This window comes from Dasypus novemcinctus, chromosome 14, assembly GCF_030445035.2.
Source record: "Dasypus novemcinctus isolate mDasNov1 chromosome 14, mDasNov1.1.hap2, whole genome shotgun sequence".
NCBI lineage: Eukaryota > Metazoa > Chordata > Mammalia > Cingulata > Dasypodidae > Dasypus > Dasypus novemcinctus.
In genome coordinates this window covers 71,113,938-71,136,760 of record NC_080686.1, presented here as the reverse complement: position 1 = coordinate 71,136,760, position 22,823 = coordinate 71,113,938, and the positions used below count along the sequence as shown (strand labels likewise).

General features: G+C 37.7%; 1 protein-coding gene and 1 non-coding gene across 6 annotated transcripts in view; one reads left to right on the top strand and one right to left on the bottom strand.

Moving 5' to 3' along the window:
• RSPO2 (R-spondin 2) overlaps positions 1 to 22,823 on the top strand; it is a 148,619-nt gene that overhangs the window by 103,600 nt on the left and 22,196 nt on the right. The window lies entirely within an intron of this gene.
• Positions 19,732 to 19,835, bottom strand: LOC111763919 (small nucleolar RNA U13). The gene has a single exon (XR_002796645.2). It is a non-coding gene; the product is annotated as a small nucleolar RNA U13 (small nucleolar RNA).

Sequence of the window (22,823 nt, the reverse complement as noted above, 5' to 3'; positions counted from 1 at the left end):
GCTGACTGGTCCGAGTTACTAAGGGTAGCCTTGCTGCCTAGGAAACCTAAATTTTCTTGCCTTTTCCTCGTTCCTTGTAATAAAGATGAAAGATAAAGCCACAGTTGTCTAACCTCACATTGCCCATTTTAAACTATTTCTCCCTCCACCCCAAAATATCATTTTATTTTTGCTTTCAAATCCTTTTCAAAACAACCCTCACCCTCACCGCTCCCTCCCAAAACCTTCCAACTTAGAAATAGCTACTGAAGCCTATTCCAAAGGTCAGTTCATAAATGCCAAAGTGTTGAGCCACTGCTTTGCCCTGTTTCAGCCACCATTATTAAAGCTGCCTTCTCCTATGATTTACATGTCATCAGTCCTCAGTGTGTTGAATACTAAAAAAAAGTATGACTTAAAAATTATTCTTTCCACTCTCCATCTTTCAAAGCCTGTCCTCTAGAGGAGGCTGCCCCAGGTTGAGCGCTCATCTTGCCAACCCCTTGCTCCTGTGCAGAAGCACTGGGTGCTCTGAGCCCTACCCCCACATCTGATGGCTCTGTGCCCAGCATGGTTTTTCTCTTTCTGACACTTTTCAGCAGTCAGACCGTTAAAGTAATTTAGGTGATGCATTGACACATACCCTACCTCTTTTGCTTGTGTGATGGCCACAACCTCACCAAACTGTGGCTGTTAATAATAAAGCAAGGCAATTCTTTAAACCCTAATTGTATTTTCACAGTACTGTGTTAAAAACTTAAAGATGAAATCTGCATACTATCTCAGTTTGAAAGTGACTGCATTCCTCTTAGGAGACATTAGCTGACCGTTATCTACCTACTTAGTTTTTCTTTTCAAAAGTGGATTTTTACTTGGTAGGAAACAAACAAAAATTCTTACATGGCAATTTAGAACCTCAGTCTCTGCAAACATCTATTTTTTAAAAGGCGATACTAATGAGACCTCTCTGTTTTCTGTATATAAACTGACAGCAACATGTGGACTAGGTATAAGAAAATATAATGAAAGATGGTCGGTCATAGATTGTGATGGATTAAACTGAGAGCAGGAAATAAGCACATTTTCAGTAGGACAGGGTCAAGAAAATATGCTTTAGACATATGTTCTTTATTTTTCTATATTTTGTTTACATTTGAGTTACAATTTATGTGCTCTGCTTTTGACATGCCAACCCTAGAGTAGTTTGAAGAGAGAGTAAGAGAAAACCTCTTTTCTTTTGAAAATTTTTTACTTGTCAGGAATGTAGATACTGAAATTTTTATGTGAAGAAGAGACCATCTGTGTTTTCCCTCTTCACTCTGCTAAATACTGTATTATATATATTTTGAAAATGCATAATTTCTGTTAGTCACTTTAGATTAAGCAAATCATACTATTTCCCAGGCACTCTAGCTACATGGCAGCTAATTGTGACGTTTATTTTATAGTGATTGTAACCTGGTAAGGATTACGTAAGCAGCCACATTTTAAATGTTAATATGTAATTGTATGGAAAACGGACTTTGGCCCAGTGGTTAGGGCATCCGTCTACCACATGGGAGGTCCGCGGTTCAAGCCCCGGGCCTCCTTGACCCGTGTGGAGCTGGCCTATGCGCAGTGCTGATGTGTGCAAGGAGTGCCGTGGCACACAGGGGTGTCCCCCGCGTAGGGGAGCCCCACGCGCAAGGAGTGCACCCATAAGGAGAGCCGCCCAGCGCGAAGGAGGGAGCAGCCTGCCGAGGAATGGCGCCGCACACACTTCCTGTGCCGCTGACGACAACAGAAGCGGACAAAGAAACAAGACGCAGCAAAAAGACACAGAAAACAGACAACCGGGGGAGGGGAGGGGAATTAAATAAATAAAAAATAAATCTTAAAAAATATATATATATGTAGTTGTTACATAAAATTTTTATTTTGCTTTAACAAAGATCCACCTGCCTCTGAACATTTCACCTGGTAGCTAACATGTCCAAAACTCCTTCTTGAGGGCTCTTAAAATAGAGCCTTTAGGCAGTGTCTTGGGAAGAATCTTTTCTCTCCTGCACCACTCCCCCACCCCCACGTCTTTTTAATTTTTTCTTTTACTTGTTTCCTGGAAAGTGGGTAGAAAAAGCAGTTGGCACCTGTTGTTATTTTTAAGCAAGGATTTCTTTCAGGTTGCTAATTTTCACGTGTCAGAGGGTAGTGATCTGAGGAACTGGGGGATCAGGAAAGCAGGCTCCAATGGTGTGTGTGGGAGTGTAAGAAAAATTCATACAGTACATACCAGGGAGGGCCAAACCGAATACAGCCCTAGATATAGACATGGGTACAGCCACAGAACTTGTAGGGGGTATAAAATGCCCATAATGTAGAGGCTAAGGGAGGCCTTAAGACAGCCTTTTCCCCTCGGTTTCATTCTGAGCTGGTCCTGGTGCCAACGTTACTTGCCACAGGAGCCAGGAACAAGTGAGGGTAAGAGGCCACACCTTTTGCCTACTGGTCTGGGCCATTCTCTACCACTTCCTGTCTGGAATCTCTGTTTAATTATAGTCTAGGGCAGCATGTACTAGCCTCCTTTATGGGTACTTGTAAAAAAGGATTTCTCAACTACATATGCCACCGAAGTTCTATGTGTAACAAGGCAGAGGCAGGAAAATTTTACACAGCAGTAAGCTATTCTGATGTTAATGTAAAATATATAAAACCATTTTTATAGCACTCCAAAATAAAAACAACTTTAATAGGACACACATGGTGTTAGTGGTAAATTACCCTCCCCCCATAGGGTTTCTCTCCCCCTTGTAAGATAAGAAAGTCTTAAGTATAAATCCCCTCATGGTTTCTTAGAACAACTTATTTTCCTCATCAGACACCTCTCTGGGATTTTTAAATGGTGTTGATAAAAAGAGAACAGGCGGCTTGCTCATTTAGATTTCCTGTAAATACTTTCCAGCTACTGGATCGACTTGGAGCTCATGGATGTCCTCCAGGATCAGGAGGCAGAAATAAAACATTTTAATGGAAATAATGACAGAGTTTTACTAAAACCCCAGCATGGTTCCTGTTGTCATCATACAGAAGAGGTTAAGATGCTAAAATTACTTTGTACAGCAGAAGGGGCAAATAGGTTCAGGTGGCAAGAATTATTACTGTTAATTTAAACCAAAAAACGTAAAGGTGGTTGTTTTTGCTTTAAAATTGACCTGTTCATGTAATACTTAGTCCTAATATGTCTTTGTGTCGATATTATTTCAAAACTAGGAGTAAAATATTTGAACTTGTATAGTCATGAGTCATCTAATAGTTGATGTTATGCCCTTATATCCTGTTATTCAAAGGATTTAGTGATAAATGATTGTGAAAAGATCTAGACTAATAAGGCAAAACAAAACAAAAATATAAAAGATCAGAACTAAGAAAAACAAATTGGAAGAGCTCAGGATAATAAGAAAATAGGTCACATGATTCTATGTGGTTGAAATAGTTTAGCTCAGATTTAACTTTGGGTTTCAAACTGGGACAAGGGAAAAGTCAACATGGCCCTTTCTATCTTCATTTAAAAGAAATGAATAGTTATCAAATAAATATCAATTTAATAACAGCTTTTGGAGTGGAAAAACCTACACTGCATTAAATATATATGCTAAGACTTCATTTCAATGTCAGACATTTTAAAGTGTATATGTGAACATTTGGAGGTGTGGAATTTACATCATAGAATTGAGGACACAAATGATAGATCTCACAGAAAACATTGTCATTCCACAGGGAGACAAAGATTCTGCAGTACTTAAACAGATTTGCCAAATGTAAAATCATATCCAGGGCAATGAGTGGTAAGGTGGATGATGTCCTCAATAACATCCAGAAGGCAGAAAGTGACTTGGTGTATGACCCTCAATGAAAGCTGAAGAAGGTATAATACCAGTAAGGTACAAACACAGTATAGACATGTGTGATATGGAATCAGGATGTTTTAACTGATCAGTTATATTTATTGGCCATAATCATCCAGTAGGTTCTTTTTATGAATATTGACTACATTCGGAACTTGATAGTGTCTAGAGAATCTAGAAAATACATAGGTATACTTACTATACTGGTAGGCAGTTATCCTTTATAACTTATCAATAAGTGTGTTGTCTTTTCTAGACAGTAGGATATTTTTAAGATCAGGATTTATATACTTAGATTCAGAATCATTCCTGGTTATTATCTCATGCCCTGCACTAATGTTTTAGATAACTTATTGCGAAATTTTGTTTCTTCTCCAAGGCCAGCCTTCAATCATTTTAATCTGTCAGAAATTTTTGATATGCAAGAACTGTGTGGATTTTGAGTAAATGCTTAATGAGTTGAATTGACTTTATGAGAGTATCTTACAAGGTGCCTTCTCCTTCCTCCCTTTAACTCTACCTCCCCAGCATAATTCAGGTGGTAAGTGTTGGAACTGTGATTCCATCACATTCCATGATCTGTCCATCGCCATGTCTGCAGAGCCATCAAATCAATTATTTAAACATCCATTAATTCTTATATTCTAAAGAAATAGGCAAACTGGAAGAGGGGTGTGATACAAACAAAAGAGTTCATAGTCTGCTTAGGAAAGAAGAAAATACATAAAACAGCAAAAGAAGCAAAGTTGAAGGTAATGAATGCTGGCTCGGTATTGTTATAGGCTCTGATATTTTTAAAGAAAGTATTATTTTTAGCTGTTGTAGCCAGGCAAAGCTTCATGAAAAGGGACATAAGTTATATTAGGAAGAGTGGTAGATACTGAGTAAAAAACAGGAGGCAATTGTTTTAGATAGTGAGGACATTGTGAGGTAAGATATGGAAACCAAAGTGTGTCTCTCGTGTCCAAGGGAGGGTGAGCAGAGGAGCCTGGCTGTGGAGCTCAGGATTCATGGATGGCAGTCATGAAAGCTCACAGCAAAAGCAGAAAAACAGCACACTGAATACAGACCTTCTCTGAGGAGAGGGAAAAGGATTTTGAATTTTACCTTGTATGCAGTGGAGAGCCGGTGGGAGGCTTTTGAACTTGGAGGTATTTTAGCAGAAAGTTGATTGAAGATGGGAGAGACTGGAGGCTGTGTTGGTAAGGTCAATGTAAGGATATAAACTGTCCATCTTGGTTTTGGAGTAGAGCACTGAGCAGAGTCTGAGTTTAGTGGGAGAATTCCCAGAGAATACTTATGGGTTCTGATGTTTATGCATTTTTGCTTTTCTGAAGAGTGCACAGGATTTTGCCTTGGCTTACAGTCCACCATGACCTCTCTATCTTTTTCTGCCAACTTTCTAAGCCAGGATGTATCCCAGTTGGTATTTGTGTAGTTTTTTTCCTTCTCTTCCTTTTTCTTTTTTCAAAGCACATTTTCTTTTACTCTAACTGAACTATAGTTTCTAACTACTTTTTCCAGTTGTCATTTACCAAGTTCTTTGGGGATGTATTACTCTCTATTCCCTAGCTTGCCATGTTAACCTTCTAGTGGGTTCCCTTACCAGCCAGCTAGGAGTACTCTGAAAATTCAAAGAACACAAGTGAAATATTATTCAGGTCAAGGATAACAATGTTCCCTTGAGGCCCACTTTGAATTGTATAATGTAAGATGATTTTATCTAGCCATATAGCTTGCTAGCAGCTGCCTGGAATATTGTGTTGAGAAGGCTTCTGAGTTAATTTGTGGTGCTTGCAGCATGGAGTAGAGCAGTTGTCATGTATTTGTTACCCCGAATTCTTATCCTTTCACTCACTTACTTATGTGTCTTCTTCCTGCTTTCCTACCAGGCCCTCATTGCACACATTGGCATTTTGACAAGTAATCTAGTTTTTATCTTATGCCTTCAGTGGTGGTGGATGGTTTAGATTAGAGGGAAAGAAGTATGAAAGAGTAGGAGAAAGTTTTAAATTTGGTATCTACTAATCCTGGTCACTTATTGTTTGAATGGCTTGGGTCAACTTACTTAGCTTTCCAAAACTCAGTTTCTTCTTCATGTATGAAAGGGGGATATTATGTCACAGGATCTTTGTGAGGAGTAAATGAGTACGTATGCCAAAAGGTGAGCTCTTATCAGCTGGCTCACTCTTTTTTTTTTTTTAAACTATTTTTAAAGAGGCTTTAGATACAGAAAAGTTACATAAAAAATATAAGGGATTCTCATGTACCCCTCCCCCTCCCACATCTTCCTCAATTAACATCTTACAGTTGTGTGGTACATTTGTTACAATTGATGAATAAATATTGAAGCATTGCTACTAACCAAGGTCTATAGTTTACATGTGGTTTACACTTAATTCCAGTGTCCTAAAAATGCCCTATATTCTGCCTATTATTCTCTTCTGCTGTTAATTCTGCCTATATATTCCATCCTTCCGATATCTGGCTTGCTCTTGTTTCTTCACTTTCCTTTGATTTCTGTCCACCTCTTGGCTTCAGCTCTCTTTCAGGTGTTCATCTTCCATTTGAATCCCAACCCCACAGACCCAGATGTGGATGGCACCTCTCCCTAGATGTCCTGCTAGCATGTTAAAATAAATCTAGCTAAAACATACCTTGCTGGCTTTTCAAAACCTTTCCTGGGCTGGCTATCCTTTCGAAGCATCACTAGTCTCCCAGTCACCCAGGCTCTAAGTCCTATCTTTGAATCTCTCCCTCACATTTAGACAGATCAGGACTCAAGTCTTGACTCTACCACCTTAAAGTGTACAAACTTGAGTAGTTTACTTAATCTCTCTAAGCTTCAGTGTCAGCATCTATGTTATGAGGATAATAATAGATGCCTGATTCATGCAGTTGTTATGAGGATTAAATAACATCAGCCATGCAAAGACATTTGTATGGTGCTTTGCACAGAGGGCAGGATTAGTAAGTATGGGTTTTCATTATTTATTTTAAAAAATTTTTTTAATAATTACCCACCCAGTCTTGTTTCTCAACTGTCCATCTTCATTTTGATTGTCTCTACTCTAGTTACAGCCTTTTTGCTCTCTTTACCTGGAATATTGCAATAGTCAGTGGGAGTAAGGTTAGTTTGCATTTCATCTAATGAATGTGTCAGCATATAGAGAGTTGGATTCATTTCACCTCATTTACAGTGTAACCATGGGCTAGAATTAAAATGCTGAGTTCCCAAAATGGCCGGGGCAGCAGTTGAGTGTCCATTTTAGCACAGGGCCCATTACAGAGCATACCTCAGACGTTGAAAAGGAAGGTTGTAGAGTGAAAATGACAGGCCGCTGGTGGCTGAGGAGTGAGATTTCAGAATATAGACATTGAACCATGGGATGTTTGAAATAAGTGAGAAGGAGTAGAGGCTGAAGAGAGAAGATACAATGAGCAAAGGTATGAAATGTGGAGTGAGTATAGGCAAATATTTACATAAACAAGGAGAATCTGTTTGAAATAAAGCATGTCAGGAAGCAAAAGGGGAAAATTGGAGGCAAAAGTAATAGAAATAAGGGGAAGGAATAAATCAGGAGATACTTCAAAATCGGTAGTAACTACACCAGATAGAGCCTTATGGATTGGCTAGTGCCAGAAAAATTTGAAATTTGACTGAAGAGTTATCACAGAGAAGAGGAAGTTTCTGTCTGATTGTGGTGATTCATTTACAAACCTTGAGCCTTGGATATGTTAATATTCAATAAAAAGTTATAGCATGGGTATAGCATAGGATACATGGTCTAAAACAAGTGAACTAGCCACCCAAATCTTAGGAATGTGATGCGCCTAAAATTAGAATAATATGTGGGTACAGATACATGATAAATTCGGTAATATGTGTTGCCTCTCTGTTTGTACTGGGAGACATTTTTGCTTTGGAAATTCAGTTCCTTTAACCCATTGCATATCAGTTGTTTAATCTTGAGGAGGGGGTAGGACTTATAGAAGGGAAGTTCTAGATCTAGATTCAGGCGTGTTCAAACTAGGGTCTAGGCAGAAGTCTTGGTGTATGGGTTTTTTCTGAGGAGTGGGGGAAGACCTAGCAGGTGGGTTCTGGGCCCCTCAGAGTGGTTGAACCAAACAGAATAGGTGTACTTTTGTTCTTTTATATTTTTGGCGTTCTCTATGAGTTTTCTTTGGGAAGAAAAACATGTCTTCCTATCAAACAAAACTTTGATGTATTCATTACACCCCTCCTTTTACATGTTGGAAGATGAGGTGCACAGAGTCTGAGTGAATTCTCCAAGGTAAAGGGAAAGCATGTTCTTGCTTAGACGTCAAACTTGGAGTTCTTTTTCTCATACAGCTTCTTTATCTTTCAACCCATAGTAATCCCAAGGAATTGCTCAAAGGTGGCACAACTAGGATTTTACCTGTAATCATATGTATTCTCTATGGTGACTTGTCTTCAATTTTTGCTGTGTTACCTCTTGAACTAACATAAGCATTCTTCCCATTTTGTGCATCAGAGATAAATTGTAGGTTTGTGGCTGATAACTACTCCCTGAGACACAATAATTTTGAAATTAGGTCAAAGAATAACCGTACAATGGCTCCTAGGTGTCCAAGTGGAAGGAAGATTGCACATCTCTCACTTTAAATCTAAAGATAGAAATTATTAAGCTCAGTGAAGAGGGCCTATTGGAAGCCAAGAAAGGCTAAAAGTTAGGCCTCTTGTGCCAAATAGTTAGCCAAGTTGTGAATGCAAAGGAAAATTTCTTGAGGGAAACGAAAATTAAATGTGCTACTCCAGTGAACGTGAATATGGAGATATGGAGAAAATTTAGTTGTCTAGATAGAAGCTCAAACCAGTCACAGCATTCCGTTAAGCCAAAATTTAATCCAGAGCAAGACTTTACCTCTCTTCAACTCTATGAAGGCTAAGAGAAGGAAGCTGCAGAAGAAAAGTTTAAAGCTAGCAGAGGTTGGTTCATAAGGTTTAAGGGAAAAAGCCATGTCCATAACATAAAAGTATAAGGTGCTGTAAAGTAAGTGCTGATATAGAAGCTGCAGCATGTTATCCAGAATACCTAGCTGAGATAACTGATGAAGTTGGCTGCACTAAATTACGTATTTTCAGTGTAAATGAAGTAGCCTTCTTTTGGAAGAAGATGCCATCAAGGACTTTCATAGCTAAAGAGAAGAAGTCAATGCCCGGCTTCAAATCTTCAAAGGACAGGTTGACTCCCATTAGATAGTGTAGCTGGTGACTTTAAGTTGAAGCTGATGCTCATTTACAATTCTGAAATTCCTTGGACCCCTAAAAATTATGCTAAGTCTATTCTGCCTGTGCTCTATAAATGGAATAACAAGGTCTGGGTACATCTGTTTACAACATGGTTTACTGAATATTTTAAGTCCATTGTTGAGACCTGCTCAGAAAAAAAAAGTTTTTTTTCACAATATTTATGCTCACTGACAATACATCTGGTCATCCCAGAGTTCTGATGGAGATTAATATTGTTTTCATGCATACAAATACAACATCCACTCTGTATCCCATGGATCAAGAAGTAATTTTGACTTTCCAGTCTTATTATTTAAGAAATATATCTTGTGGGGCTCTAGCTATTATAGATAGTGATCCCTCTGATGGATCTGGGCAAAGTAAATTCAAAACCATCTGGAAAGAATTCACCATTCTAGATGCAATTAAGAACATTTGTGATTCATGGGAGGAGGTCAAAATATCAATATTATTGGGAGTTTGGAAGTTGATTCCAACCCTCATGGATGACTTTGAAGTGTTCAAAACTTCATTGTATGAAGTAACTGCAGGTATAGTAGAAATAGCAAGAGAACTAGAATTAGAAGTGGAGCCTGAGGATGTGACTATAATCTCATGATAAAATGAATGGAAGAGGAGTTGCTTCTTGTGAATGAGCAAAGAGAGTAGTTTTTAAAAATGGAATCTATTCCTGGTGAAGATGCTGTCAACATTGTTGATATGACAACAAAGAATTTAGAAGATTCTGTCAAATTAGTTGTTAAAGCAGTGGTAGGATTTGAGAGGATTGACTCCAATTTGGAAGTTCTACAATGCTGTCAAACAGCCTTGCATGCTACAGAGAAATCTCTCATGAAAGGAAGAGTCAATCATTGTGATAGCCTTCATTGTTGTCTTATTTTAAGAAATTGCCACAGCCACCCCAGCCTTCAGCCACAACAACCCTGATGAGTCAGCATCACCATCAAGGCAAGATGCTCCACCAGCAAAAAGATTATGACTTGCTGAAGGCTCAGATGATGGTTACCATTTTATAGCAATAAAGTATGTTTTTATGTTTTTTTTAGACATAATGCTATTACATTCTTTATAGACTATAGTATGGTATAAACATAAGTTTATATGCATTGGGAAACTAAAAAATTGGTATGACCTGCTTGATTGCAGAGGTCTGGAACCAAGGCTACAATGTCTTCTAGGTTTGTAGATATGCATGTAGCATCATACACATCTATGAACTAAATTCAGTAACATATCTACTTTTTGTCATGAAATCTTCAAGATTCTATGTTATACCTATTAAAAAATTTTAAGTGGTTAATAATCTCATTTGAATTCACTAAATACATACAGGTAAATATGGTACAAAGGAGACATGCCACACTCATTTTATGCTCAAACCACAATTTTATTTAATCTTTCACTGCCTCTTTAGCATTCTGTTTAGAAGAATAGGAGAAAATTCTGGCAGGATTTATATCTTTTCTGCTCATTTTTGGGTGATAGAGTCCTATGATCATTTTAAATTTAACTGTTAACTATTAGAATGTCTAGTGAAAACCAAAACTGGAAATTTGAATTAGCAGAAAGCATTTGATTATTGTATTGGACTTAGAAAATGTAGAAACAGATCTGATTGATTTTAAGGGGCTGTTTTTTTCCAAAATGCCCGATGCTTATGCCTCTGATTTGAAAGTCCTAAAGGCCATGAACCTTTGGTGAAATGAAATGATAATAAGCAACCAAGTGCTAATCCAGGTATATATTGCATGGACTCTTTTCCCTTCCTCCCTCTTCTTTTCATCTTATGTCAAAACCTATAGAAGGAAAACCTCTGTCTTGTATCTATGCAAAGATTTCTTGTGGTATTCTTATATTTTACATAATGTATGTTACATGTTGAGAGTGGTATTGCTAGCTTGAGTAATTTAAAGTAATTTCTGCTTCAAATGTCAAGGATCTGTTGCATTTTAGATCTTCCTCTATTTGGTATAATTGTCAACTCTAAGTGCACAGATTGACTTAATACAATCATCAAATATGCTTTGAATTAAGAGTTATTTGGCTAGCTTCTGTAGCTCTGTTTGAAGCAGAGCACTGTGTATTGCCGTTACCAGGTTGCTTCTACTTTATCAGAAACATAAGACCTGTAGATCCTAAGAACCCCTATGTGGAATCGTTCCACCAGGTGGATGACATGTGAGCATATCTAGTTGCAAAACTATAACATAAGTAGTAGCCTAATTTGAACCATTCCTTTCATAATAGGTTACATTTATTAAGAACTTGCTTCAATGAGTTGAAACGAGGGTAGTGACCTCCTAAACACCAATATTTTACAACTTTTAAAAAAACTATACTGCCCTTGAATTGCTAATTTTTATGTAACTTTTATTATTTAGTTCCAAATGATTCCATGATTTTCGGTATTGTGCAATCAATGCACAAAGATGATTGAAAATTCAAAATATGCAGTTTTTGGGGGGAAGAGACAGAGGGAGAGATGAGAAAGAGAAAGTGAATTAGTGGTTTCAACACTGCATTTAGGAAAATGTTCAATGTGTTGGGCATTTTGTTTGACAGTTGTCACATTGTTTTCATTGTCTCTCTACTTTTGTTTATTTCCCTGCTTCTTGAGAGCCTGATGAAATCTCATCAGCCAACTGGGAGTAAATTTCGATGAGTGCCAAGTTGCTTTGATGAAATCTAGTGTAATCATCTTAAACCCAACTTTATTTGGCTTTAGTACTGGCATTTTCCATATTGAGAAAATTAGTGCGTTTGTCTACTAATGGAGATAGAAGCCCAGTAAAAAACAAAGATAGCTCATATACAAAGAGAAATCACAATTTAAATTCATTTTATACTATTGTTTCAAAACTAGCTGATACACACATTCAAACTTATAAAAAAATGTTTTGCCATCTGTTCCTTTTAACAACAACAAGAAATCAGAATCAATTATTAGTCCAAACTACTTCATCCACAAACTAGAGAAAGCAAAGATACAGTTCCTGTTGACCAGAATAAAAGCTTTGGTTCCAGTTAGCTGTATTTTCCTGAGGAAGCAAAAGAGATTTTAGTACTTTAAGTACAAGATAATATTTCATTTTATCAGCAAAGAAAAAAAATTGTGTTTTTAAATTGGATGGCCTAGGGGTACTTATGGCGACAAACCAATACTATAAAGGAGTCAACACTATCCCAAATTTAGATCTTAATTTCTGATACTTATGATGTAGAGGAAATTAAACTTACTGGAATTTTATGTAATTAAGTTATGTAACTATATTGCTGTGTTTAAGAGATCATTGTGATGTTAGAATCCTGGGAAGTTTGGGTGACAGATCATTGTACTGCAGTAGAGTTTTCAGAATGTTTGAGACATTTGGTTGATCAGCTAGTACATTTAATTTCTGACATCAGCAACCTTCTGCTGTCCCCAGGGCTTCTGAGTCTATGGCAATTGGATTTGGCCTTGGAAGGGACCTCCAACTTTTATTCAGTAAGCATGGGCAGCCCAGGCATGCTTGAAGATTCTTGAGACTGGGTCTGTTCTCTGGACACTTAGGGTCACTCTCCATTTATCTCAGTTTCCTTGTTTGAGTTGATTCCCTAAAGTTACTATAGAATTTTGTACTCCAAAATCTGGCACAGAACTTCCCCACCAAAACTCTTATATATGGTGTCAGTTTAATTGGTGGCAGATAACTGAAGTCAGTTCTGTTGCTTAGGAGGTCCTAGGAGAAAGTTATACATGTTACATTTCTTTAAAATTACGTGCTTTTGTGCCTTTGCATAACCTAATTCAAATATCTTTCCCTTTTCATGGTTTTTCCCCTTTGGTCAATTTTTAGTGAGTGTAACATGGCTTATTAATGACTAAATATAAAGAATTTACTTCTTGGTTTTACGTTGTTTATAGAGGACTCTATTAAAGAATACTTTAGGATTACATTACTACTGGGTCCTGCTAGCTGTGAAAGCAAGCACCATTCTATGGGTGGACAGAATGGGATCAGCAAAATGCTGAGTTCTATCCGGTTAAGTTTACTTGTGACCTGACTGCCCATACCCATTAAATGTGTCAGAGTGGTAAGCATTCTTATGGTCATCTAAATTCCATTGATTTTATATTCTAAGAATTTAATGATACTTTTAACTTATATTTAATCAAATATCTGGCCAGATTATCTTAATGGATTTTGCAGGTGAAACCCCAAGACACAAAATTTTAAAAGTAGTTCACATTTATTGTATATAATTTATAGAAATTACCCCTACATACATTTCTTCAAAATCTGTCCCTTGTTAAAATGATCTATTTTTTTTTTTTGCATTCACTTATTAGCCTTTTAAAAACATTCTAATCTAGACCAAGGGTTCATCAAAGTCTTTGTATACCCAGTTTGACTTAAAACTACCACAGAAGATAATTTCTATATGAAGAACATTGGAGAGTGACTTCTAACAGTTATGTACTGAGCCTCTTTTCTATACTCTGATTGTGATCTTGTGTCACAGCCCCAGATGAATTTCAAGTAGTTATTTAGAAGTATGGATATAATTGCTGTCTTCTTGGTATAAGGGTTTCCTGATCTAGATACTTGGAAGAAATTGCTTAAATATCCTATTTTTTTCCCTTCCACTAAGATGCATGGTTTTTCATTATAAAAGGTATTTTTGAAACCATGAGCTATGATGATGAAGTGATTCAAGATATGAAAAAGTTTAAAAGTTGCTACAAGTGAAATTAAAGCAAGAACCGAATGCTTACAGTAGAGAGCAGGAACGTCATAGAAAAATATTGATGCCAGTTGCTTAAGGAGTTCATAAAGGAGGTATATGAAGCCCTTCTTAAAAAACTTCAGCAGAAGGGAACTGTGATTTGTGATTTTACTCAATGGCTAAAACAGTTCAGTGGTATTTGATTTTTCCTCATTCATCTATTAATAGTTTCCAAATAGATTCTTCTATAAAATGAATTTTCTTTCAAAAGTTGTTCTTGGAAGCTTTCTTTAGATTTCGATGTCCTTTCTTCTTTGAGATCCTGAATCCCCATTGCTTACTAGACCCCACTTCAGGAAGGGGTTTGTTGAGGCAGATGCTGAATGGCTTTGGGCCAAGAAGCTATGCGCAAGGCGTCCATTGTACATAGCTGGGAGCTGAAGCTTTTCTAAGAGAAACAGACCATCTGACTTTTTAATTAGAAAACCACTCAAGTCAACACCTCGGTATCAACTCTTGGGACTCCTAAACCAGAATCTCGGGTAGCTTTACTAGTGTTTTTCTTTTTTAAAACATGCAATAAAAATGTAGAACCATAGCCAGGGGAGGGATGAAGGGTAAGGGGGTGTGTCTCTAGGGATTGATAACAGGATTAGAACTTTGTAGGAATAATTTGCATTTCTGGCTAGTGTCTGTTACAAAGCACACATAACTTGGCTGGAGTTAGGAAACCTGGTGTTTTACATTTGGAGTTCCTTTTAGGCAAAAGCCAACACTTTATCTGCTAAGCAGAAATGACCACCTCTGTGAGAATTTAAGAACTATAGCAAAGTGTGGGAAGTAGACTAGTATGCGAGGAAATCTACCCTACATGAAACTGTTTCTTTAGCCAGTTTGGTGGCAAAAGACAGGGCTTCGCTCACATTGTTTACAGATGAAATAGAGGATGTTAAAGCAGCAAAATCAGAAGGTTCTGGAATGGCTACCGTTTTAACTTTGAGGAAGCCAGGTTCTACCCTGTTGGCTTGAAGCACAGCAGTTTGGGTCTGTTGTTATTAGAGACTTCCATAAAGTTATCTCAGGGTCAAAGCAATTGCAATTTTTTAGGAGAGATAACTGTTTTAAAAACACTTACCTAAAGTGTTTCACTTATTTGTGAAACAGACCCAGGAAAAAAAAAAATCAAGGTCTCAACTTACAACTAAGCTAGTAACATACCCTAGACCTTGAGATTCTAGACAACTTTTTCCTGTTATGTTGATAAAATATGGTTAAGATGCTTTGTAGTTAACTACGAAGCATCTTTTATCTCACATTCCTGTAGAGGTGGCGAAGGTGCTTCATGGCAGTCCGTACTGCAAAAGAGAAGCAGATTTTTGAAATGTTACTTCTTTCAGCTGTGCTCTTTCAAATTCCGATTAAACAGCAAAACAGAGAGGCAAAAACACAATAGAAAGAGACAGCCTTAATGCTAACACTAATTTAAATTTCTGTTCTCTGTAACGGTCCTATTACAATCTTTTAATAGATTATAGGCCTTTGGTCTAGTAACGTTTTAGGTTTTCTTGACGTTCCCCGCCCCCCCCCCCCCCCCCCCCAGTTCGCTTGCTAAACAGTTTGTGATGGATCAGCTGTACCACCAGGCCATCAAATGTATTCCGTTTTGCAAGCAAACACTTCATGGTTGTTTAAAAATCCAGAGTATTCACATGGGGAAAGTGTGGGCGGTTTCAAGTTTCTGAAACAGTCTGCAGAAAATGAAGTGATAACAGTTCCTGCCGGTGGCCATATGACTCAATAATAACTGGAAGAAAAAAATGTTTGTTTAGGCTTGGCCAGAATTAATAACAAGAGAGAGTTATCATCTTATTTTTGCTCACAAACATGTTTCCTTTCTCCACAATCCCTCTCCTTGTCTGCAGACACATTTGGCTGTCTTGAGCCCTGGCTTCCCTCTTGGAGAGAGGTTCAAAATGTATTTTGTGCTGACTCAAGGCTTTGCTTTGATTTCTGCCATTCCTTAAAAAAATTAAAAAACAAAAACAAAAACCACAGTTAACAGCAAACTTTCAATTCTTTGCCAGAGCACAGTGTTAGCCTGTGCACTGGCAAGGTGTAGGGAGCATTTGTGGGAGGTAGTCAGAGGTGGATGTTTAGAAGGTTTTCATTTCAATCCCGTCGCTTAACTGCCTCAGTTCATCAAAATGCTTTACTCTCAGAGATTGCAGAATACATTTGCTACCAACATGTGCCAACAGGAGCTGTTTTGCATTTAAATTCTTTCTCAGCTAGGTTGGCCAGATCTTTATTTTATTTTGGTCTACAGCCACATCTGTCACCTGTGCTCCTCGGAGGTTATATGCGTCCTGGGAGGGACTCCTTTTTGCTGAACCCATGATTCGTGCTTAGCATCCAAGTACTTTAGACATGTCTATAGCCACCATCAGGTGAGCCACCCAACTTTTAATCCATTTGTTTGATGGACTAGGGAGTTATGGTCTCTTTTATTTTATTTATTTATTTTCACTAAGTGGGTGGGATAGCATAGCTTTCATAAATGGCCTTCTGTGCTGATGGTGGTGTGGACAGGGAATGTGTATTTTAAAAAGAAAACCTTTAATTTGAATATGTTAAGTAATTCTGCAGGAATTCATAAATGAAAGGCTGAAGAGAATGTATTTTAAAGAGAATGCCTGGGGCATTTGCCTAGGAAAAGGGTGGGCAGTTGTAAACTGTCACAAGCCTGAAATTACTTGAGCATTTCTAGGTTAATTTTCTTTTGAATATTTTCAAACCTTAACTTCACAAAGACCTTACTATAAACAGAAGCAAGATATTTGATTTTACAAACATGTCAACATGTGTAGCAAAAACTAAGATTTTCCCTGTGACAATAAAATTCTTATTTCTTTTACATGTTTCATCTTTCTCTCCTAACTTGAAATTTAAACTCTACAGGACAGTAAAATTTTATGTAGTTATGAGATTCTTGTCCAATACTGCACTACTATTCTACAATTTTATTTTAAGGACCCTATTGTGGAAAAGTTCAGGGTTTTGAGGAGACATACAAGAAATGTTAGTCTTTATATACCTCATTCATTTTCTTAATTAATTTGCTGCAAATACTGAGAAGGAACTCTGTTTCTAGTATGGAAACTCTCACTTTCTTAAAATCTTGGTAAGAATAACTTTACAGAAAAGTCATAATATAGAATTAAGAGTTTAGACATTTGAGGGCAGGGGAACTCTTTTGGACCTCTCACAAATTAGCTTCAGTTCACTGAAGATTTGGTATCTTCAATTAATGCCAACCCATTCCAACCTTGATGCTACTGCAACTTGGGGCTCCAATGCTGGCCACATGCTCCATTTATTTCTGTTTTTGTTTGTTTGTTTGTTTTTAGCCCTCAAATTATGGGAGACATAATAGCAAAGGAGTAAGGAAAGCAGAGGCTTTGGAGTTAAAAGGCCCTGGAATTGTATCCCCAGTGCTGCCTCTTAAAACTAGGTTGCCTTGGACCCATCTCTGATTTGGTTTTACCTTTCTGTAAAGTAGGGACAGGTTATGGACTCCACCTTGCAGGCTTGTTATAAGGTTTAAAGGAAAATGTGCATTGCAGCATCTGCACTGGTAACATTTGCTGGGTGCTTATGGCTATTCATATCAGTGAGTATGGCAGCTCTTTCAGCTAAGATACTAGAGGTCTTCAGGTTCTGAAAAGTAGACTTATTGTTCTAGATCCCTGGCTCTTTCTTTTACATATGTGCCCCAGGAATAAAGGAATAGGATTACCTGGGGAGTTATACAGTAGAGTACCATTTTGTGGCCCTGTGCAATAGTCCCACACCTTTGTGTCTTCTGATTCTTCCCACCTGTGTGGGTTACTGTCCCCACCTGCTTGAACAGTTGCCTCTAACTTCTGTAATCAGGGACTTGGTCATCATGGTTTCCCCAAATCCTGACAATCCTCCTAGGGGGATAAGTGTTTCTCATAAATGGGACCTGGTAAGAAGCCATGAGATTGCAAAATTCTAAGGTGGATAATTAGATTCTATCCAGCTGGGTCCTTGTCTCATAATGATAACTTTGGGTTTATTAATGTATGTTTTTGAAACGAGTTTTAAAATTATTAGCCAGGGATTGAACCAAGGATCTAGTATGTGGGAAGCCGGCATTCAACCACTTAGCCACATTGGCTTTCCCAAGTTGGCTTTTTTTTTTGTCTTTATTTATTTTTTTAATATTGCATTAAAAAAAATGAGGTCCCCATATATCCCCCACCGCCCTTGCCCCACTCCTTCCCCATAACAACAATCTCCTCCATCATCATGAGACACCCACCGCATTTGGTGACCACATCTCCAAACACCGCTGCACCTCATGGTCAATGGTCCATTTCATAGCCCACACTCTCCCACAGTCCACCCAGTGGGCCATGGGAGGACATACAATGTCCGGTAACTGTCCCTGCAGCACCACCCAGGACAATTCCAAGTCCCGAAAACACCCCCACATCACATCTCTTCCTCCCACTCCCTACCCCAGCAGCCACCATGGCCACTTTCTCCACACCAATGCCGCATTTTCTTTGATTACTAATCACAATAGTTCATGAATAGAATATCAGTAAGTCCACTCTAAACCATACTCTATTCCTCCATCCTGTGGACCTTGGAATGGTTGTGTCCACTCCACATCTATATCTAGAGGGGGCTTAGATTCCACATGGATGCTGGATGCAATTTTCCTGCTTTCAGTTGTAGGCACTCTTGGCTCCCTGGTGTGGTGGTTGACCTTCTTCACCTCCATGTTAGCCGAATGGGGTAAGTCCAATAAACCAGAGTGTAGGAGTTGCAAGTCTGTTGAGGCTCAGGCCCTGGCTATCACATGGTCAGTCCAGAGATTCAGGTCCCCTGGGTATACATTAAACCCCAGCACCAACTAGAGTTCTGGTAAAAGTAACAGGAGAGGCTTGTGAACAAAGATCACATCTGAGTCCAGCTCCATCACACAGAAACACAAACTCCAAAGTAGGGCCAACTGACATGGCACTGAACTCCATCTGCCATGACCATAGAACGTGTGGGTCTCTTAGCCCTCAGAAGAACCAATACCTGGAGTTGTATCTACTTTATCTGTCTCTGGGACTCTGATGTTTGGATATTTTCATAGTGTATACAAGTAAAAACAACCCCTGAGGGAGTGCTGAGTTCCTAGCCAGGGGAACTCTATCACAGCCCCTAAAGGAACTGCAACAATCCCCCAAGTGCAACAGCAAAGACCAAAAAAGAAGGAAGGTCCAACAATGAACCCTTGATGCTAATGACCATGCTTGTGAGCCTGTGCACCTGAAATAAGAACAAGGCCTAGTGCTGCAGGGTGCCTAAGAGTTACCTCCTGAGAGCCTCTGTGTTGCTCAAATGTGGCCAGTCTCGAAAGCCAAACTCAGCATGTAAATGCGTTGCCTTCCCCCCAGCGTGGGACATGACTCCCGGGGATGAACCTCCCTGGTGCCAAGGGATTACTACCAAGTATCAGCTGATGATGTAACTAGAAAATGACCCTGAATAAAAGGGTCAACTTGGACCAGCAGAATATCTCAATCTACATATAATACCAGGAGGTAAAAATGCTTTTTGACCTGAATAAAAGGGGGAAATGGAAAGGACAAATGAGTTTATATGGCTATGAGTCTCCAGAAAGAGCCGGGAGGGTAGCAGAGGGGTTGCCCTTATGCACACCAGGTTGGCTTTTTTGTTTGCTTTGCTTGTTGTTTGTTTTTACTTTTTTCAGGAGACACCAGAAACTGACAGGACTGCATCCATTCCCCATCTTTTTATTTATTTATTTGTTTATTTACTTCACATCAGATGGATTATGTACTTATGTTGTAACAAGGTTTGAGGGAGGCATATTTCACACAAATATGTGAATACCCTTTCCTCATACTTGTGAACAACAAAAGGATCACATCTTTTTAAAAAATCATTTTATAAAAATGAATTTTTAAAAATTCCTCAGAAGTTAAACTTGTCATACATACTCTCCCATAAATCTCTTTGTGGGTTTCATCATTTTTAGAAGTTGTTACTGTGGTGGCACATTATGTTACTTAGCACATACATATATATACTTTAAATGGGTGATAAGATTTGAGACCAGCAATTTTTTAATGAGCAAAGAGGTACATGAAAGAGAATGGGTAATTTAAATACATGTATATTTTATATGAGTATATATGCATTCTACTTGACCAATTTCTTTTTAAAAGTTGACTATTTTATGTGATTTTATGTTTACTTTTATAATGGGCCCCCCATGAGCATAGATCAGGTTGTAATACTGGAAAAGTGATGCCATATTATTTTTCATATTGATAGCGACACAGTAAATTTAAACTCAGCATAGGATCAGAGAGCTGCGTTTAAGTGTAAGTGATGACTCCATTCCACAGTGTTCAAAAGAAGGCTGCATCATGGTGATTTGAGAAGTGGTCTGTGACAGACTGGCATAGGCAGGCTCCAGGAAGATGGGCTTAAAACACTGGCGTTCTGGAAGGATAGAAAGAGTAGTCTCCCATCCCCAGTATTTGGAAGTAGAGCTCTAATATTTTACTAACAAAGTGAATCAAAATGGTGATAAATGCAGATATGGACATATAACATAGGATATTCTTTCCTACTTCCAATCCATTTAAAAACAAACAGAGAACAGCTTGCATGATATAGAACATCCTCTTTTTACTTAGAAAATATTAAAGTTGGATTTCAGACAATGTCTGGTTACATGGAAACTTCGCTGCTGGGATGATAAGGAAAAGTAAGTGAAATTAAGTAAATGCATCTTATCTGACAGCTTTTTCTTAGAACTTTCCTAGTTCCATGCTATAGAGCTGATATGAAGTGAGTGCCACAAAATGCTCTGAAACTTACTCCAGCCACTTGCTTCATGTTAGTTGTTAGTTCCTAGTTTTGTATAAATGGATTATCCTTTGTAAATTCTATTCTAGTTTATTTGATTTCATTTTTCTACTTTTAGCACAATATTTATTTCTGTGACTTGATGTATAAAAAAAGGATTCAGTTAATTTTTTTGAGTGCCAAGATTCCAAAAATAAAGCAAAGCGGTGTGATAACATTCATGTGTTTTGACAGCACTTAAAGGGAAAATAAAGGAGGTTTGTGTCAAAAATTTCTGCAAATCTCAAATTACGAAGGGCATTACTGGACGTTGGCTATCTTGGAGCCAGAAGTACCGCAAAGCTATGATTTTGGGGATAGGTGAAGAATAAAGACCCACTTTATGTAATAATCCTTTTTACTATAAAGGAAATAACATTAATTTGAAGAGAGCTAGTATATATAAAGTAACCCTTGTGCTTTGTTGGTATCAATTTAAAATACAAGATTAATAAGAATTAGTATATAGCTTAAGCCTTAAATTTTATGTCTTGGAATTACCTTAATTTCATGTTACAAGTTTTTTGTTTTGTTTTGTTTTTTACTATTTAATATGTGAAATGTTTTTAATTTCATTATTCAGATAAAGTTGAAAAAATCATTAGCAGTTAGTAGCTCAATATCTATATAAAAATGATCTAATTTTTTTCATGTTTTTAATTATCTTTTTTTTTAAAGATACATAGATCACACAAAATGTTACATTAAAAAATATAAGAGGTTCCCATATACCCCACTCCCCACACCTCCCATTCCTCCCACATCAACAACCTCCCTCATTAGTGTGGTACACTCATTGCATTTGATGAGTACATTTTGGAGCACTGCTACACAGCATGGATTATAGCTTATGTTGTAGTTTACACATTCAGTGTGTTATCACAGGTAGTAGTTTACACATTTAGTGGGTTATCACAGGTTTTTAATGGGGACAACCTAAACTGTTTTATTCACTGGCAAAGTGCTTTTATGTATCCAGCCCAGGTAGGGGAATGCTAGATTTTATGTATGCCCTGAAACAAATTATCACACTTTGGTTAAAACAGCTGCCTAAATGATGATAAATAAATTGGATTATAAAATCCTACTTGGTAGTTCGTATGTCAATTAGTTAAGTAAGGATTTGAACCATATCACATAGTCATGAGATGAAAAATGACACACAGCGGTCAAGCCAAGTGCCTGGTAAGAGGGCCAACCTCAGCACCTGGCTCTACTGTTGATCAAGCGGGTTGTGTATATGCCCTTCTGACAATACTCAAGTTTTTCCAAGTGTGAGATCATAGTTGTGTATTTAATAAGGCTTTATTGAGTACCCACCATGAGTTAGATGACTTATTTAGGCATGAAGCAACATATTTCAAAATCATTACAAAACCAAGGCTCTATAATTTCAGTGTGCTAGTTCTTGTTGTTCAACTTTGTGGTTCAGAAGGCATCTGCATGTCAAGAAAACCCTAGTGGCAATAGAGTGTAACAAAGGATTTTTTATTACATCAGTTGTATGATATACCTGTAGTATACATCAACAGTAAGTTAGCAGTTGAAGGAGATTTGCTTCTTCAGTACTGGGGGACAGTGGAAAAATACTACAATTAAGTGACAGAGAACAGGCTAACAAAACCTGCAAAGTTTAATTCCTCTTCCTTATTTTAAACCCAATTTTCTATACCCTACTCCTACTTTATTTTCACTCTTTAAATTCTTATACAATCAGGAAATTAGCATATTATTTATGAGTGCAAGCTCTGAAGTTCATATCCTACCTCCTTTACTTAATAGCTTTGTAAACTTGACAGTTACTTAACATCTCTAGCCCTTAATTTCCCTGTCTTGTAAAATGGAGTTGACGAGATTAGCTACCTCAGAAGTTGTAATGAATACTATAAATGGATCAATGTGTGAAATCCTTAGCATAGTACAGGGGCACATATTAATAATAACTAATAATGATATTGATGACATTGGTCCAAGTAAAGAATACAGATAAAACAGTC